This window comes from Apostichopus japonicus, chromosome 3 (genome assembly GCF_037975245.1).
Source record: "Apostichopus japonicus isolate 1M-3 chromosome 3, ASM3797524v1, whole genome shotgun sequence".
In the NCBI taxonomy this organism is placed as follows: Eukaryota; Metazoa; Echinodermata; class Holothuroidea; order Aspidochirotida; family Stichopodidae; genus Apostichopus; species Apostichopus japonicus.
Genome location: NC_092563.1, coordinates 15,910,317 through 15,931,986, shown reverse-complemented (window position 1 = coordinate 15,931,986; position 21,670 = coordinate 15,910,317). Strand labels below are relative to the sequence as shown.

Genomic DNA, 21,670 nt, shown 5'->3' with positions numbered 1-21,670 from the left:
ATTTTGGAATGGAAATATTTCGGCTCTGCTTTAAATGGGTCTGCACACACATGTCGTACATCCAGATGTACAACAAACCTCAACACAAAATATACCAAAATGAAATCTCTTATAGTAAAACGTCACTTTGATCCAAATCGAACTCGGAAAATTCACTTTATATCATATGATGCAATCTAGACTGGCCAAACGCACGCACGCAAACTACTGCTTTAAGTTTACCCAAGTTGGTTGGGGGGGGGGTGGGAGATCCGACCAAAGATATTGTATTGATTGATACGATTCCCATATATAGGCAAAACCGGATCTTTAAATACTGATAATTCATATATTTTTGGTTTGTACTCAGTTTTAACTCTCCCTCCCTCTCTATCTCTCTATCTCTCTATCACCAGCATTTACATATATTTACACGAAAACAACGTACCAACATATCATATCATACCAACAATATATATACGACGCTGACACCTGTTGAATAGTGTACGTCAAAGGGCATGTTAAACAACAGAAACACAATAAATTTTGACGGTACCGTATGTCTGTCTGTTGTGTACGTTACAGAACACCCTTATTATTAGAGACCTAAACATGACAATGGGGAAATATGTCTTTAGTATTTCTGTGCCAAGTCGATATAGTTTTTATGACAAATGTACAAATCTATCCCGGAATTTTGGTTTAAAGTATTTATTATAACCGGGTTATCCAGATTTCAGAACCTAGATGTCAAAGGTCATAGCCCAAACTACTTTGTCGAATTGAGTGCTGTACTCGTTTTGTTTGTTTTTACTTAGGTTTTTAATTAATCGAAATTGATGGGCGTTATGTCTGGTCTATAGTGTAAACTACCTTAAAAGCGATTCTTCTTGTGAGATCGTTCTGTCCCCCTCTTGCTCAAATATTCTTGTGGAATTTTTTGTTGTTGTTGAAAGGGCCTAAACATTGAGCCGGATATAAAGATAGCATGCATAAACCTATACACTGATAAAGGTAAACACTTATTAAAGATACAAAAATATGAAATGGTCAATAACGTACCTTTCTCTTCTCCAACTATTGTGATCCAGTCAAAGAGAAACTTTTTTTTCAGACAAATTCCAGAATGATTTTATTTTGTCGTCAAGCACATTGTACAGTGATAAAATCCCTCTCTCTTTCTGCTTCGGAAGTAATATTCATCCAAGCTGTGGCATAACAAATTAAAAGAATTAGGTCGTCTTTGATGTTTGCGAAAGTTTTGTTGGTAACGTTTAAGCAACAAATGTTGCGTACTTGTTCTATTTCAATCGAGCGTTAACTACGTACGATATTGTTCGAAACAATTTCTCTCCGCCATGGATGCTAACAGCTTAAATTAAGTATTTTTCCCCGCCAAAAAAATATGGTGAAGATATAATTCTCCAAAGAAAAGTTCCATCACGAATCGACGATATACCCATTTGTGGGGTTGACTGATGTACTCCGGTTTCTTCACCAAATGTCTGAATCAATTTAAATATATGCAACAACTATACCATATATATACACATATATAGTAGTATAGTCTATAGTATAAGGATATTGAAGTGGTTTATAATCACAACACACAGCTTCGCCTTAACAATGGTGAGTATACAATTTCCAACGACTGAGACACCTGTGAACGCACGGTTCTCTTTCTCTGTACAGAGTGGTAAAATAGCCATTTGTTTGTGGGACGAACTTACCTTAAAGGTAGGAACCCACAGAGTCCTAACGTGATTATTCCACCACGTATGTTTAAAGTCTATACGATAAACAGTTTATACCCAGGTTCGAAAGTTCAAGAGCAGAAACGTATGTTTTTTTACGACAAAATCTTGTTAATGGGTTCAAATCAGTGCTGGTATAAAAAAATATAAAAAAATCTTTTTAGACTTGGGGTCTTAGAAGTAATTCTGTCACGAGCAAAACATTTTACTTTGCTAACCATGAACTAAAAAAAAAAAAATTAACAAAACAAATAATAAAATGGCAATATTTACAGACGTTTTCGGATATCCTCTGAACGTGTCGTTTATCCGATAATGTCTCTCTCGTTTTTAACCAAGATTGGTCAATTTATACAAAGTACTGCTTTTCAGTCATTATTTTGCCTTTCAAAGTTCCATTGCATTTCATAATTTGGTCGTGCTTCGTTTTTCGAAACTTTTCGACTAAATATGTCGTTTCTACTTGGTTGCATATACCTCACACCATAACCCCACAGCTTGATTTGTAAATAGTGAGAAATAATTTCACAATAAAAAAAATTTTAAAAATGGATATTCGTGTCGTATATATGATTTCATTAAGAAACAAAAGAAATAATTTACTTGACTGAAATGGAAAGTGTTAAACACTCACTAATTGATTTTCATGAAATATACCGAAAAATGGATGGAGTCTTAGGTTTAAGCCTTTGTAAAGTTTTGTTTTACCAACATCTATAGAAGGTTATAGGTAAAATATGCAAGAAAATGGTAAAGCATCGCCAAAACAGAGGTAACTTTGAAATTTTCGGTTGGAAACTATAGAACATTATCATACAGTTATATGGGCTTTGGTTCCTGGTTTGCACAGACGAAATCTTTGAAATATTGTAGGAATTGACGTTGCTAATTAAATTTAGAAGTTTGGAAACTGCTAATGTTTGGAGTTAACCCTGCCTAGCATTGGCTGTTTCGACTGTTGAATCTGGCATCCGACTCTCTTGGCTTTATCAATTAAAACTGGTAGTAAAGGTGAGAACCCGTTAATCAGTATTAAATTGATGTGTGTTATAATTTCTTATTCCCATGTGTTCAACTATTGACCAGATGCTAACTGAAACCGACGTACAAACAGAAAATATATTAAACACACAATCTTATGTCTAATGATTGACTCGAGTAACCAGAATATGCTCTAAAGGTTTCGCCAATAATTTCGTCCACATTTTAACAGAAAGTGGATGACACTTGACTGCAAAACGCTTGAAAAATCTGCATATTTTAACCATCGGTACAAGGTATACTTACTAGTCAAAAATAGGGATAGTAGTTTAGACTCCTAATCAGTCATTAGTTGAAAAAGCCTTTGGGTAATGAATTCGTCTGTTTGTCATTTTTCCACAGTAGCATCTACTGACAGGTCTAATATGTGTTAAGGGGGTTATAACACACTTTAGTTTATACTGATAAACGGTTGTCTCTTATTCACAGTACAAACTGATCAAGCCATGTACATTGGCTATGTCTGAATATAGGTTTAGTGCATCCAAAGGGAACATGAAAATTCAATTGATCTTATAATTACACCCTCCACTTCGAATTACATTACTATGGCTGAATGAGTGAGCTGAATTTCGCAGCCAGTTAGGACAAAATATTAACCGTTATTCCTGGAATTATGTAATAAGAGTCAGTCTAGGCATGTCGAGAATTAAGCTTTAAACTTGTCGGTGCTATCAGAAGATCATCAGTTTTCAAACTGTTTCATAGAGCTATTATCTTGACCTGATTAAGAAACATTTATACCCGACCAATTTCTTTTCCTGGTGGTGTCTAATTTTGCAGGAATTTAAGGGAAGCGTAACAGCTTGAATGGAATAAAGTACTTACTTATAAACAAACAAAAAATGAGGGGAAAGAGTTAAGGTTCTATACTTACTGCAGCCTATTTTACCAAGAACTTTCACATTAAATTAAAGACTTATACGGGTATCCAATTTCATAAACAGTTAGCTAAACAAGAAAGTTTTGCCAATGTTATCAGAATATTACTCAAAAATAGATTTCAACCGATGACCATCCTATAGCATCAACTATTACACATTTTGTTTTAACGTATGTTAATGATTGTGAATCTAATGTTCCTATTATAAACTAATACACTGGGGTAAAATATTTCAAAGATGGCATTAATCCAAATGTCTATTAAAAATTCGGATTGAAAGGAATAATGCAATGAAAAGCGTTCCAGTTGATGTCACAAGTGCAGAGGGTTTCTCATTGAGGAAGTAATTGTGATATAGATTGTTAGGCCAGAAGCTACGCCGGGCACATACCGAGGCCATTGGACGCCATTTGAGAGAGAAATTTTACTTATTAATTCGGGTTTTCCATTTTTTTCCGAAATGCATTGGACTTCATCACATATAATCTCCAACGACTAGAGACACTGTATAGTAACGTATATGTCATCTTGTTGTTGTTCTTCTTCTTTTTTCAAGAACGTAAATAATGAAAACTCAGGAAATACACAGCCACAAACCATTAAAATAAGGGTACTATATTTTCAGGAGCTGTGAGTAATTTGAAAATGCTAACATTTAGGACCGATTCACATGAAGGGGCCAAAACGTTCTCTGATCGAAAAGTAATATGAGATGCTCATTAAGTGTTGTATATGTTAAACTCGATGTATGTAGCAGCATATTATACAAACATATATAACTCTGACCATAAAAAGATAAGTTTAGCATAATTTTGATATTGGGATAACCGAAGACATCGTAAATTGTAATCAGTATTTAAGCAAATTTATTTTAATAGGCATCACTATCACAAAACAGAAGAATACAATTAAAAAATATGAATTTTAGTTCCGTCTCGCATGTTGCAAGTGTGGCCAACTGATACTTTAGAGTGAGACGAAGGATTCGGCTTTTATCAGCCAACTACTAACTTGCCGCATTATAGCCAAAGCTCACAGATCAGCCAAATAAATGTGTACTACTCAATGACCATGCGTATAGGCTTGTATTAATGGAATACGATAGGATATAAGCTAGGCCTATGTTGGGAAGGCGAAAGGGAAAATATTCTTAATAATGCTGAAAGCCAGTATTTTCGAAAGATAGTCCTATTTAAATATTTATTTGGTTATGAATGATAAATTATTAGACGAATTGACGTCTAGATTTTGTTATTATTGGTTACCATTTTATGAATTTTCTAGCATTTTTGAGAGCATTATTGATGAAATATATTCTGAAGTATCAGTATAGCTCTGACTTGGCATGCTTAAAAATCTAGAAGGGAATCTTTTCAAGCCTTACGATAATATGAAAACCTGGTGTCACTATGGAATATGAAGCCGATTGAATCTCTGGAAAGTATGGAATCTTCAAAGTGCCATCGAAATGTTAAAATCGTCAATAGGGCTAAGATATGATAGCTAGTACCTTTGAAGTGTTTCATTGTTGGTCTATACGGTATAGACTATATATTTTTACAGAATACAAACAAATTGTCGAATCGGTCTATTTAAGCTACTTACATCTTGCAATGTAAAAATAACAAGTTCCTTTATTTCATCACATTGGGATAGGGTTGAGGATGGGTGGGGGCTGATTGGTGGGTGGTGTGAGAATGTCTGTCAATTTTACAATGCTCTGCCAAATCAATCCTTCACTTACTCATTCACACAGAAGTGAGTATTTTGACAACCTGCAGGAAGTGAATCATTAATGATAAATACAAAAAATTAATAATATATATCCGCTCAGGTCGATTTTAAATCACATTTACATTGAATTAAATTAAGCTCTATTCTAATATTTTCTTGCAAATTGTTGAAACGAAAAGGGTTGGGGTGGAGGGGGGTGGGGGATACAGCCCATGGACCCTGTGTCATTTAGGGGGCCAGGAGGAAAATGGGATAAATAAGAATTATATTCTCCATTTTTATAATATTCTTAAGGACAAGTGGAAACTTTCAGAAGAAAGTCCCACCCGGTGACAAACTGCTTCTCAGAGTTCAACCAGATGACTTACCAAGCCATTGGAGGTACTTCCATTGATGAAAAGATATTCATATTACTTTAACTTCAACGTCAATTATTGAAATGACATGTCCTTTGTTTGTTTTTCTGTACAATATTTCAACAAAACAATTTGGATTTGATCGACAATTTGAACTTTATACGGTACCTCTTGTCTCCTGCAAAAGTTCACTTCAGGACAGTTTGAATTATTTTAACCTTTTATTTTTTATATATATTTTTTTATTAACGTTGAACTATCAGGAAATGATTTTACGACATAGATTGGAAGCCTAAAGAAAGAGAAAAGGGGTCACAAACGGTCTACGTCTGACAAAAACCTAAATTTATCTCCAAAAAAAAAGAAAAGGAAAGTGAACTGTTTGATTTCATTGAACATTTTATGAGGTTATGCATTGCCAAAGTTCTTCATTAGACCGTGCAGAGGAAGTGTGTACTTTGTGCATCGTAGCAAAAACAAAACACAAAAATCAATACCGGTACTTTTCTCAATTTACTGTTTTGTATTGTCTTTCTAATTTCCCTTGTTTAGATTAAAAGTTCAAATGTTCAAATGTTCAAATGTTCACGATTCGTTTTTTTTTAAACTTTTGGTGGTCATTTTTGTGTGATTATAGTACAATTAAACATAAGATAGGTCACCAACAAAGGATATACATAAAGTAAAGTAAAGTGTAAAGTGCTATATATATATATATATATATATATATATATATATATATATATATATATATATATATTTATATATATTTATATATATATATATATATTTATATATATATATTTATATATATATATATATATATATATATATATATATATATATATATATATAGCACTTTACATGAGAGAAACCTACTACATGGTCGGTATACTCTGTATCAACGCTTGCATCTTTCATGGATTTCACGTATCATTAAAACCTTCCAATACTTGCATTGTCATGTAATTCAAGCAGAGATGTTCCGCTTTAATATCTGGTTCTTATCTGGCCTTCACTTTTGTTCTTCGTATTTCCGAAAAGACAATCTTCGAAGAAATCTGGGTTTATGTTAAAAAAGGAAGTTATTTTACCCCCGTGTTGGTTGTATATAATGACCGCATGTGAGGGAAGTTGAGGGTCAACTTACATTGACATGTCATCGAACGAGTGTAATGTCATTTTACAGGCTTGTCCTGAAATAAGAATGATTCTTAGGTTTTGCAACGGGGTTTTTTATTCTCAGACGAGCAAACTTGGATCAAATGGTAAGTCGTACCAAGACAACATATAATATTATGTCACATGCACCGAGGAGTCGTGCGAGCGCCCTGTCAGCGGCCGGCGACAGTTTTGTCACGGGGCCCTTTCCTTAAGTACGGTATCCATTGCATTTGAGGATACGCTAATCTTTTTCCTTTATTAACCCTCCCCCCCCCCCCCCGCCCTAATATTGTCACGGGACCCTTAATGGACTCGTCCCCGTGACCAACATTCGTCATGCCGGCATGAGCATGCAAAGGGATTTAAAATTTTATTTGGCATCTCTTACATAGCAACGGCCTCATTTTAGTACATTCATCCTATAGCAGTTCGCAATTCCAACCAATCAATATAATGCAACTGGCCCAACCAGATTACTTCGGGTAAATTAAGGCCTAATTCGGCTAACCTGTTGGTTCCATATACTGATTTTATAAATACAGAAAAACAAACATGATAACTGTGGGATCCATGTTGGTTTTACAGCGACCATTATATGCCTACAATTGGGAAGCTAAGACACTATAAATCTCAATGTGCCCGGATTGGCCCATCGGTTGGATCGACTCGGATCCGGTGCGCCGCTAAGTTGAGATCCTTATGACGAAACTTCCTCTTGGTCGTAAAAGGTATTAGTTTCGTCCGAAGAGCCAAATTCGCCGCTTATTTAAAGACTCAAACGTTACCGGTTGGGTGGATGGTCTTGTAGAAATGTATACCCCGGCCCGCCTCTGAGGCCCATGTTGCTAACTAATTGGAACATTGTACGCTAACAGATACGTTGTTTTTTTGTCAATGATGGAAGTAAGGCCGTAGCCAGGAGTTCTGAGATGGAGTAGGACCAACAATTTTGGAGGGGCACCAACAATGTAAGGGGGAGGGGGGATACTCATTTCATATCCTGTAACTTGTGAAGTTTTTGCACACAAAGGGGTGGCACTGATGGGGGGGGGGGGAGAGAGAGTCCATGTAGTATTCTGCAATGGAGGGGGGGGGGGATGTGGTACCGTCCCATTGTGCCCGATCTGACTACGGGCCTGATTGTAGTATCAAACAAATGAAATAAGAAAAGTATATAACTTAATAAAACTATATTTGTTCAAGGAGATATATATTCTCTTTATATTCTTTCTTTCGGAAGGGAAGAAGAAGCAAAGAGGGTTTAATTGGTACGCCTCTGTTTTTTTCATCTTGTCTGAATGACTCCTTAATTATTACGTAATCTTGTTCTCGAGTATTTACTAGTTTGATATCTACGTCCGTGGCCTCTTGCAGAAAGGACAAGGTAATTGTGAATGATGTAGTTAAAGCAATCATCCTTCTGCACTTATACAACAACCGGTCAGGAAACTGATCCTATATGTTATATCTCTTGCACATTATAGTACGAAGGCTATAACGAGAGAAGGGAAGTGAGAAAGAAGGGCGATAGAGGGGGCGGGGGGGGGGGGGGTTGATATGGAAGGGTAACAGAATGGGCAAGGTGATGGGAAGGCTGGCAAAGTAATGCAACAAAGTTTACTGCAGTTTATCACTCAAAAAGTGCGTTTATCACTTAAAAAAAAGACCAAAAAAAAACAGTATGAGGTTCGATAATTATTCTATATATGTGATTATTCCTGCAACGACATTAGTGAAATTAGATTATTTAGTTGAATATTAATAATTTATTTTTCAATACCATTCTCATCATAAGGTATTGAGAGACATTGACCAGAATGTAACAATTTAATGTACAAGCATACAAGAGACACAAACTGAACTTTAACTTACTATATAAATGACACAGACATTTGTGAAGAACAACTCCACCTAATCAGTGAAGAGAAATCTTGCTCCGTATTGGGAGACATTCTCTAGTTTAAAAGTCATGTCTAGGAGATGTTACTTTGTAAAGTGCCACTAGGAATTATTGTAACCCTTTCATTTTTTCTTTGGTTTTTCTTTCCATATTATTAAAGGTAGAATGTATACCGCGTTGACATTCGAACCAATGACGTCATCATCAGTCTAGGTCTTTATCAAGAGCTTTAATATTTTAGATTCAGCATTTGCAATACCCATCTCCATGGAAACTAAGCGTTGTAAATAGATTATTAAAAACACATTAAAAAAACATTTAACAAAATGGAGCGAAACTTGTCTCGATTACGTCATCCTGAGACTTGATCAAGTCTTCAATCTTGTGTTAAGAAACAAACTAACCAAAAATCTCCTTTAGAGAGAACATTCCACTGGCCTTATAGACCCATCGCTAGGATGGACATCAACCACCATTTGTGCACCCCCTCCCCCTCCCCCTTAGAAAAGGAGAAAATAAATTTTCAAAAATCAAACCGTGCCTACAGACTTGCATTAGAATCCATGATGTTGACTTACTACTAAACTACATACACTGCTCGTTGTGAATGTGTCTTATGTGGGGACTTTTTCGAACGAATCAAAACCCGAAGTCCTGCCTAAAGAATGCTGCTGCTTCGTGGTGACATCGACACCAGATCCCGGAGCCCAGATCCCTGATCAGGTTCTCGTCTTTAAGTAGATGTTTACGACTCTCAAGATACACCGAAACATTCACTTGATACATCTTGAAAGTACACTGAACTAAATTCCCCGATATTAAATATCTACATTCACTTACTTACACGCTGTGTTAACAGTTAAAGGAGATGTTTGCGTTTGGTATAATCATATTCCACTTTCTCACTCGATTCTCTCGCGAAACTATACTGGTAACCATAAAAGTCTTCATAAAAAAGAAAATAATATCCCAATTTTTTTTTCCTTCTGTTTTTATAGGGGAAAAAAAGGAACATTACCCGGGTTATCCTTGGCAATTAATAATGATGACAGATTTTTTGATGTAAAAAAAGGCTAGGTACAGTCATTCATCCATTCTTTTTTTCGTTCGTTCGTTCATTATTTCATCCATCCATTCATCCATTTATCAATCTATCCATCCATCCCCCTACCCACCCAACTACACCCACCCATCCAACCACCTAGGTCTTTGATGGCGAGGACAAAATTATCATTTCAAATACGACCATCTGTTTTAAAATATCGAAACTCGAAACTACCGTAAAGTGAAATCAGAACTTGAAAGTGACCCACGTTAAGTCGCTTATGTTGTTTTAGGTCTACAGCAAATCGGCGATGTCTTGGACTTACCAATAAGTATGTCAAAATATAGACATGGAAGCCAATCTTTCCTGTAATCGACATGAAGGCATTTCCGTTTCTACGTTAAAAGAACACTTACAAATAAGCTTACTTTTTTCTCTTCTTTTCCTCTCTTTTTTCTACCTTTCACGATGATTTCGTCGTATAATCAATGACATAAAACATGTGTTTGCTTATTTTGAGGGTTATTAAGGCCGGCGACATAATATCTATGGATTGACCGATGACGTCGGTGATCAAATTGATTAGATCTGAGACTAAATAACCACACAAAGGTTACATCTTATATATGTATGAATATACGAGTAGAGAAGATAGAAATTGCATCCCAAATAATAGCAAATAATAGCAAATAAGCCATCCCGTGTCTGGAGGGAGATACAGCGTCATTTTTAGACTTACCACAAGCATCTCTCGCGCCGTTGTTTGCAATAAGATGTAAGAGAATGAGTTTCGATGATACCTCACTGTTTATACATCGAGACACAATACATGCATTGCATGGTATCAAATTATTCATATCATTTGTAAAGTGCTGCAAATCAGTTTTTTTTTACATACCTACACCCCCCCCTATTACACCCCGTGCCTTTGGGTTCACTGCGACCTTCTGTAAAGGTCGTCTATACTTAGGAACACCATAAACAAGAATAAAAGCTGTTGGCACTATATATCATTATTCTTGGAGACTGGCATTTGAGGAATGCACATTGAGGTATTCTTCTACATTAAGCGCAGATAATGGCAGGATGGAAGTTTGACATGACCTGGGTAAGATTCATCAGTATTTGCTCCAAGTTAAAATTGTTACGGATTCTGAATTAAAACAAAATTATCAAAAAGTTTTTATTGTGACTCCTCATTCTCCCATCCAAAGAAAGAGGACGAAGGACAAAGGACGAGGGACGACTGACGACTGACGACTGACGACTGACGACTGACGACTGACGACTGACGTATGGATAAGAAATAGAGGACGAAGGACGAGGGCCAATGGACGACTAGCGTCTGGACAAGAAGTAGAGGACGAGAGACGTGGGACGACTGACGTCTGGATAAGAAACAGAGGACGAAGGACGAAGGACGAGGGACGAGGGACGAGGGACGAGGGACGTCTAGATTAGAAATAGAGGACGCAGGACAAGGGACGACTGGCGTCTGGCGTCTGGATAAGAAATAGAGCACAAAGGACGAAGGACGAGGGACGAGGGACAAAAATATGAAATAAAAGGAGGTATAATGATGGATAAGGGATGATTTCTTGTTAAGATAATGCATGAACTGCATTGTTATGGAATCGTAGTGTGATAATAAGCAGACAAAATTGATCAAAATTCGTAACCCAGATACCTTTACAGGCCTCTGAAATAGGTTTAGGTCGTTTGAGCTATAAAATGTCTCTTAATCACCCTGGATATGTCTCTACATAAAGGAAACATTCGCTCAAATGCTTCTCTTTCAACCAACTGTTTGGCCTGCTCATGATCGACCTAGTTTGCTATCTCAGTATGTTTTACGTCATGCTACGGCAATTTCATGATATATTATTGTAACCAATTAGATCACGTGATGACGTGTGTAAATGACAAAAGAGTATTGGTCCACAAAGGCCATCTCACTATTACCTAAATAGGCATGATATACCACATACCGTGCGGCTCCTCGTCATCAAAAAGATACGATCGTCGTGCCCCTGTGTTTGTAATATGTTGTTACGGATTTCGTCGTCGACTTCAGGAGTTCTTCTTATTCTCAAGTGAAAAAATTTGAGATCTATAACTTGCAACGGTGGGGGCAAACGATAATGTAAACGCACAAAGACATTAATCAATGTTATCGCGACTTATAGGTCAAAGGTCACGCGATCGAGTCAGCAGCGCGGTCGTAACAGGTATTAGCCCAAATATGGCAAAAAATATTTCTCTCCTTTGCGTTCACATTGTAATATCAGCTAATACCACTAAACGTCTAGTCCTTGCAAACGAAAACAGGGAAGAAAAGTAGAGAAACTTATTAGTTCAATGTTCTAGTCCATCAAAATTCTCGAAATGTCATCATAACTTCATGACATAAAATGTCTACAGCAAATGTACAAAAACGGACGGCACACTAGACAAAAAGTTACCTTGGTGACGCAAGCAAAACCTGTGTGACCTGTATTTAGGCTTAGCTATTTTCTAGTGACACGTGACTGACATAGCCAAACCTCGATTATATTGAATTTAAAATCTTAGTACAAAATGACAAATACAATTTCAAAAAAAAGTTTAACACAGCTCGTGACGATAAGAAGACAATTTGTGCCCAACGCCTCATATCACGTTTTAAGATTTCACTATCAACCAACCACCCACCCCACCTCCCATTTCCCCTACCGAAATTATTTGTCAATTTCCTGAATGCTCAGAAACGTCCAATTTGATCAGGTCGAATCGACAACATGGATTGTTCTTGTTTTGAGTTTTACATAGTATCAACATGTGAGAAACAGAGACCACTGACTCAATCAACTAGTATAACAGACAGACAACTGTTGTCTGTTATACCATTTATACCTGTTATACCACATAAATTGAAAACGGACCCAATATCCCCATGTGCCAGGATGCAAAGCTATAACGACAGGGCGTGCATTCTCCTTATATCATTTATATGTGTAGCAAAAAATGCAGACGTGAATATTGTCTATATATGAGTGTGGTATCATGCATGGTACAATACAGTCTAAGCCCACTGTGTGGTGGAATAGAACATCGCAATAGAAGTAAACCACATTCTATAGGCTAGGTAATTTACGGCATTTGTCGTCGGTATGGGAACATTCACAGCACTGCTACACGAGGAAAACGTGAAAGATAGTAGTTGGCTGTCACATCCGTAACCTTTGGCCGAATGTAACTTCTATCGTTGTGTGTTATATATGCTTTCGGTATTGCATGATGCCTATGAATTGTGTGATGTTGGCTGATACCATACATGGCTTATATACACATTGTGTATTAGTTATAGTATAGACAATACATAGAGTATATATATTTGTCTATTTTTTCATGTCACGGAAATGTTTGCTGTTACAGAATGCCCATGTGATAAACATCGGAATTTCATGGCAGGCATTTGATCATATTATAGAAAAAAAAAGTCAAGGTACATCTGCGTTGACCCAAAACTTTCCAAACGGTTACACATATTTAACACAACTATTAGGCTATAGGCTATACTACAATCTTCCTTCATGTGTGATGTACGGGGTGTTATAGAATGGAACAGACTAAATGGACCAAACTTACGCATAAACAGAACTTCATAACTGCAAACACATTTGAAAGAAAAAACTGGCATTGTTTGATCATTACATTACTGGATATAACTAAAGTAAGTTTGACTGCCACATAAACGCTGGATGCATTGTATAGACTATCATAACCGGAAGTGTTACACCAGCATTGTCAATATACATTCTGCAACTCATGAGCATGTATTGAACGCAAGTAGGTATGGAATGAGACAATACCGGACTCACAAACTATAACTATCACAGCAAAGACTACGTTTTATCTTCACGACTTATGGAAATAGCTCACTATTGACACCACAGACCTAGTGAAATACAAACTTGCTGTTCGCAAAGTGCTGTTACCAGTCGTTTGATGTGTATTTTATAAGAGACGGGTAGCGTTGGGGGGGGGAGAGGTTAAAGGAGGGAGGAGGGAGGAGGGAGGAGGGAGGAGGGAGGAGGGAGGAGGGAGGAGGGAGGAGGGAGGAGGGAGGAGGGAGGAGGGAGGAGGGAGGAGGGGGAGGGGGAGGGAGGAGGGAGGAGGGAGGAGGGAGGAGGGAGGAGGGAGGAGGGAGGAGGGAGGAGGGAGGAGGGAGGAGGGAGGAGGGAGGAGGGAGGAGGGGAGGGGGAGGGAGGAGGGAGGAGGGAGAAGGGAGGAGGAACCTACTACATGCTGTTTTGTTTTCCTTCAAATAACATTGATTGAAGTGGACACAAGTGGACGCAAAGTGGTATTACCAGTCGTTTGATGTGTATTTTATAAGAGACGGGTAGCTTTGGGGGGGGAGAGGTTATAGGAGGGAGGAGGGAGGAGGGAGGAGGGAGGAGGGAGGAGGGAGGAGGGAGGAGGGAGGAGGGAGGAGGGAAGAGAGAGGAACCTAATTCCTTTTTTTTCTTCTTCAAATATCATTAATTGAAGTGGACACTGTTAGCAAAGCAATATAGTGTCTCTCACCTGGGATTGAATTCGCTTCAAGCAATTAACAACAAAGGTTGTAAAAACTGTAACTCTAAAACTGTATCCATACCTTGACATCCACTGAATTCAAAATTCTTAAGGATTTAAAAATTCTTACGGATTTCAAACCCTTTGAAATGATCTTTCGGTACACTGAAAACATATAACCTACATATTAAAGGAAATAGCATGTAGGAATTGATTGAAGATGAACCAGTGATGCTATGATTAGTTATTTATCTATTATATGACAATAAAATAACCTCTAAAATATCATAATTTAATGTTCTCTCTATAGCATCGTGCTATGAATACCATGTTCACACTATTTCTATCTTTCTCGAGAGCTTCAACAGGGAAAGATGCTTTTCCGGTGGTATCTATATTGTAAAAGTGAAAGGCTTGACGGATCTCTCCCAAGAATTGTAACAAGGGATTCCCCCATATTAATTTGGTCTATATAATTAGCATTGCCGGATGGTGATTTGCTGGTCACCAGAAGAAATGAAAGGTTATCGGTGTCACTGTTTTCCTGAACAGATGTATAAGATTACGTTGGATAAAATTACTATCGACAAAATAAGCTTTTGGCTATTAATAAAATATTATATAATATAATATTAAAAGTTCTTCCAACCGGAAGTACTGCATCGGTACATTTTCGACCAATCATGGGATTTATTGGCCTCTTGTGTCAACCAGTTAAAGTCATATAATGTATCCTTTTTGCATTTTCGGTTTCATTTCCAATTTCTTTTTTAAGATTTGACCAAAAGATTAAAAGAAAAAAACGTTTCTGCCCAGTCATAAATCTAGCAAATCAAATGATTTACATACACGATCCTCTCAATATCACTTAACACTTATAGGACGATAGCACTTAATAGGTGCGTTGCAAAATGACATCGAAAAATTCAAATGTTAAAGCACAAACAAACAGTGGAAGGAAAGAATGAATTCAGATTGACACGCACCTACGCAACGGTGTCTTTAACCAGGGAGGTATAGGCCTATGTGTAGTAGTTTTTCTATCGAAAATGAAAGGTTTTACGGGTTATCTAAACGAATTCAAATATGGGATTCCCCCATATTAAACTTGATCGAGTTTTGTTTTTGGTATTGCCGGATGGCTGTCGGAAGAGACTAACGAAGAATGGTGTTAACTTTATACTGAAAACACATAAACTATCGTTGGATACAATCATGAATCGATAAAAATAATTGTGTCGAAAGACTAAACTATACCTCCAAGCTGTTCTGTCAAATAAAAAAAAAACGAGAAGGTGCTAATTATCGGGTAACTCGTATCATATAGCAGTTCAATCTAGGAAGATGATAGCCTTCATCTTAAGCTCTTCCCCCACCCCCACCCCACCCTACCCATCCCTCATCCCAATCACACACACACGCACACATGTTTGTGTTTCATTCAGACCGAGGACCCCATTGTATTTTCCATTGTTCAAATCCACGTACCCTAACTTTAACAATACCCCATACAATAGAATTCTTCCGAGGACGTGGTGATTCTTTAGAAATCACAACCGAGGACCTGAAATTCTTTTGTTCAAGTCCTCGGTCAGATAGCAAAACAAACACACACACCGTGTTCATGACGACATATAACCATAGCCTAATTTTACTCTCCGATGTACTTTTGAAGATCTTTTGGCCACCTTTGATTTGTTATTTTTGATAAATTTCTTAGAAAATAATCCCTTGAACTTTTTGAAAATGTTAAAAGTATCTTACACCCTTATTGACTCACATCAGGTTATCGAAGAGTGTTAAAATTAGACAATTAAATACCTCGGCGATGAAGCAAAAAAGGCGTCTTATGTTTAGAGGAAGAGGAGTGTGAAGGTAGCTAGGATGAGTTTTAACCTAAAGCTTCTAACACAAAGCTAGCTTGCATCTTCGACTGAGCGGAAATTACGTAAACGTATGAGTGGATGAGCCTATAGAGCAAGCTGCCCCTCATCCTCAGTTTTGTGAAAACACGTTTAAAAGTGCCATTTTTCATAATGCGCTCTTTTGTTGTAATTAAAGAGCCCCCCCCCCCTCATCCTCCCCATTATTGATGTGCTTTTTTGATGAAAAGTTGTAGTAGAGTATATTCTAATTACAAACTACCCTGTTGTTTGAAAATTAAGAAATGAAGTAAATAAAAGTGTCCTTTTGTTGAAAAACATTCAAATACTGGAATTTGTGGCAAGAAAATAAAGAGGATCATCCATTTTGTTGGAAAGTATTGATGTAACTGTTTGGTTCCCCCACTCCCTTAGAATCAAAGTCACATGTCCCACTGCCTCTCGAAAGTTTGTGCCTCCCCCGCCCCAACCCCATCCCCTCAATCCTTACCTCGCCAGAGTGAAACCTCTTCCACCGCCCTGGTGTAGACAACGGGTAACAGCTACAAAGTCGTTTTGGGCTTGTTCAGGCGTTGTTGGTGTTCTCGTCTAAAACATATCGAGGTCCTGCGATGTCCATGAACAGTGCGGAAAGTATGTTTCAAAGTTAAAGACGTTGACCTTGTTTTCCTTCCGTATAACCTTCATAATAAACAGGGTCGCGTGCGACAAAAACCAAGAAAGAAAAGAATTGTACGCTAGACTGGTTCAAGTTCTGAGATGCTGTAATCCACAAGCAACCACGAGAAGAGGGTATTGTTGAGGGGTCGTTTTCAACAAGGAGACACGCGTTTTGCTCGCGTCTTCAATCAATGTAAAAAATGCGATTACATTTGGAGCACACTGTATCACTGAAAGAGTTCGTTCCAGTATTAAGTTTCAGCATGTTAAAACTTTCAGCCAAAACTTACTGACCGTAAAGAAAAAGGTCTCTATACAAGTTCATAATAGGACCAAGGTTATGAAATACCTTGAAGGTAACCATGTCCATCGTTTTTTTTCTTCCCCAGAGTGCCGCACTTTTTACTTCCATTCAACTGCCCATCAACTTATCCCTCACGTATAGGTAGGAGTTTTGAAATCAGCAAGTAGATGGCTTAATAAGATAAATCGGTTCTTATATGAACCCAGGTAGTTAAATGTGTGATGACTATTTGAAAGGGTTTTTTTCTTCACTACTTTGTATCAGAGCTTTTTTTAATTATTGTAAGAAACACTTTTTTTAGAGGGTCTGACAATCAACAGTATATTTAAACAATGAGCAGTGTTAAATATTATTTGATTAACGTACATCATTCCATAGCTAGGATGTTGAAATGAAAACCTGATGACATCCAAACTCCCAATCGACGGCCCTGCTCATCCTATGTGTGCACGAGGATGGAGATCTTCTCATCTTCGCCGTGTAGACTTGTGCAAGTTAGTTTGAATGGGGTATCGGTTTAAGGTTAACGGCTGCTTCCCGCAGACCCCGCTAGGTGGTACCAGTAGCAAAGATGGCATTGGACTGGAGTATGAATATGAGATATAAGCGTAATCTTGATCAATTGCTTCGTTTTGGCAATACTACTAGTGACCACAGGGGAAAGAAAGGGGAGGGATGGGAGTGTGTGACATGCTGGGCAGCCCACGTAAAAAATTGAGATGGAAAACAGGGGGAGAGGGTGGATGGGGGGGAGGGATCCTTCTCCGAGAGTCATACCAGGAAGCACATGTATGTGTAAGATGAATGTGGGGGGGGGGGGGCGTGTACTTCATCTGAAACACAGACATTTATCGTGATTCGTATAAGCTTATGTCACAAAAATGTCAACTTGGATATAAGACTTTCCAAGGGAAGAAAAATGGAAAAGGTAAAACCAATCTTGTGCATAAACTTGGTGGATTTTCAACGTCAGTTGGAGCATATATCAGCATGTGTCATTGTGTCACATAGCATATAAAAGGGTCAAAGGTCAGATGTCATATCCAGCTTGTTTTTGGCTATTATGTGCTTGCAAAGAAAGGACATAATGGGTGGAACAGCCACGTCCATGTAGGAAATATCACTGTCATTGTTAACATCCCTATTAACGTAATATATAAAATGCCATTAAGGTAAAAAGGTTTAAAAAAAATCGTATCTCAAAGTACTCCTAAACGGTAAGGTACTCATGCATGTCAAATTTGGTTGGTGTATATGCATGGCCATGCAGCACTTGTTTATTCGTTACCACCGCTTCAATATGACGTTTTCTTTATTGTTCCCCAAATATCAACAGACAAAGGAAAAGAGATCAAGGGCCTCCCCACCTGACCATCCCCTTAAATGTCTTTGCCACCTCCCCTCCCCCCCCCTACACCGAGTGTTGCATTCAAGAAGAAAACAAAATTTGCAAAAGAATTGTGTAAGGGTTGAATTAAGGAATTGGTACAGGGTATGAGCTGTTGACAAGGATAATAATTCAAACGATAACAAAGTTTAAGATTGGACTGGAAGATACCAAAGCTTCGAACAATGGCCAACCTGAAATGGTTACGTTATTCCTAACTTTTTTTTTATTTATACTTTTACTTTTCTTTGCATATAATACCTTCGTAAGTTAAACCATATTCATAAAAAAAATACGACAACAACAATAATAACACATTTATAACAGTATTCATATTGTCATTCTCTATATAAATACAACATACGCCTTAAATTTCGGTAAAAGAAAGGATAACTCGAGTATTCCCTGGTCATATACAAAGTAACAGCTTTAGTGCAAGTGCTAAAACCTTTGTCACTACTCTTTACATTAGATAGGGTCCCATAGGACCACGTGAGTTTGGCGTCACTAGTCCGGTGCACGCCCCTTCGGGACTTTATAATATCCGGTTACTGTTTTCTTTGTTTGTATAAGACGCTATCTATATATTTATATAATATGGAAGTTATAAAAAAGATCAGTATTTCACTTTTGTAAATTTCAAATTCTTTTTCAAAAATTTTATAAAAAAAATATAAAAAATAAAATTAACTTCATTCTCATTCGTATGGGGTCTTTGTGTCATGAAAGCATAGGATTAGAAGTTAGAACATTTCAACCATACGAGAACCAAAAATTTATCATTCTTTCCTTTCCCTCGATCTTACGGCATCCCAGCCGCCCTTCCTCCTCCCCTCCTCCCCCCCCCCCCGCCTTCCATCAATTCTTAAAGTTTGTCATCATGACCCTGGAAAAAATGACCCAGAAAATACCGTAGGTTCCTGGGGTCGGTGAGTAAAGAGAAAAGGTTTGCTTCATATGCAAATTATACTCCTCGCTATAGAATAACTTCTTTTATTGATAATTCGCGAGAAATCTGTCATATTACTTAATTTGGAATGATGCTCATCATTTGCGTATTTCATGCAACTTATAGTTTTGACAACAATTGTACAGCTTTAAATGTACCCCAACAAAAGTAGTGGTATGTAATATAAATTAAAACAAATGTAACAAAAGTTTTTACCAGAGTTTTGACTAATCTCATTGTGTTTAATGAAGGGTATGTAAAAGGTCAACCTTAACAGGTCATAAGCCTTTTGATGTGTTGTCCCCAAAAAATTTAGCAAGCTAAAAATTTGTTACACGTTTTCATCAAGTACTTTTCTTTATGTTTCAGACAGTTTTCCGACAGATTCCAGACATTTAATGACACAATTAAACGTCTCACTGACAGTGAGACAAAGTGAAAGTGTGTCTGAAAGACCAGTAAGACTGGTAGAAGTTTAAAAAAATGTACGGTGAACTTGGAGCACGCGTGACCATTATTTGACTGTCTAGCATATTTAGGACCAATACTGATGACCTTTGAACCTTGACCTTTGGTCGGGTCATACTAAGCAAGGTTTCAAGTGCCAATAGGTAATTTCAAGAAAAAAAATCTCCCCTAAAAACTCTTTTTTTATGACATTCAACAAGTTTCCTCGTATGCTTTGAACTCACTTTACTTTCAGGAATAGCGAGTGTTGCCATGGTCCCAGATGTTCGATGTAACCTTCTCGTCTTTTAATGTGCGTGCAAACGCCATTTTAAACAGGCAATTAAGACGTAATAATACATTGCAAGTAACATGTGCTATTTCCTTTTGAAGTTCAACTCATTGTCAAAGATGGCCAGGTATCCATTATAGCTCACTTTATTGGTCCTGCTCTCAACTTGTTTTCACGAAACACTGTCTAAAGCTTTATGGCTTTTAATTGTTATTTAACTTGAAATTTATCAAGAAAGTCATTCTGTACGTCATCATAAATATGTTATCAATATGTGCCTCTGACAACCGGAATTAGAAATATCTAACAAATAGATCAAAGACCTATAACTTTCAACTTGTTATGTCATAACCATGCAAAGAAACCAAAGCCTTTAACGTAACCAATTTTGCGTTATATATACCGTGCAGGTAAAAAAAAATCGAGAGAAAAAAAGAACAAATATTGTGTAAAGGAAATCGTTTTGACGCATGTTTTATCCATAATAGAAAATCCACAGGAAGTTAATTGGAGACGACAGGATACAGACGGAGACCTGATGTGACATTCATAGTAAAGATATACCAGTAATAGACCGTGCCAATGACACGTTACTATATTAAACGTAGTAAACAAAAGTAAAAAAAAAATCTATATATATATATATATATCGCGAAGCACCGGGCTAACATTTGTGTCAAAAAGACTTAAATATCCTTCTTCCATCACAATTACGGAAGAGACAGGAAATTTTTAAGAAATTCTACACTGGATATAACAAAGAACTTATACACTAACCGTGGTTCTTTGTTCACTTAAACAAGGCGTCGTGTTGTTTTACGATGTTGCCTTTTCGTGGAACTGGCTCTTTATACCTGTTGTATTAAGCAACAAAGCTAACCGTTTAATAGTACTCAAGTCAACAAAATTTAAACATTACATTTATTGGCGAAAAATCATTCTTTTATTGATCTTTAGTTTTGTGGTTGGGTATGCGACAATTAGGATGCAACCATTAGGATTACCATGCGACCATTAGGATTTACCATTTGCTTTTAACACCTTCTGATTGATTGAAATTTTGTCAATCTTTTTGATTGTCTGACTGCCTGTCTGTCTGCCAGTCTTGTCTTGTCTTGTTTGTTTGTTATCATAAAACATGTTGTTTGTTAATCTCAGTCTTACGTTGTATCCATACCATTTGGGTGTGTGTGTGTGTGCACAGGATTATCTTATTAAATACTAGGTTGACTGTCTACCTCAACCTACAACCCCACTCCACCCAGAAATAGAAACAGAGAATATATACAGAAATATACACACACACACACACATATATATATATATATATAG

The 21,670-nt window shown here is 37.2% G+C and overlaps 1 long non-coding RNA gene across 1 annotated transcript in view; it reads right to left on the bottom strand.

Moving 5' to 3' along the window:
* The window catches only part of LOC139964859 (uncharacterized), an 88,765-nt gene extending 87,006 nt beyond the window's left edge, over positions 1–1,759 (bottom strand). The window contains exon 1 of the long non-coding RNA XR_011792112.1: positions 1,042–1,759. This is a non-coding gene — a long non-coding RNA (uncharacterized lncRNA). The remainder of the gene's footprint in view (positions 1–1,041) is intronic.
* Positions 1,760–21,670: the final 19,911 nt, after the last annotated feature.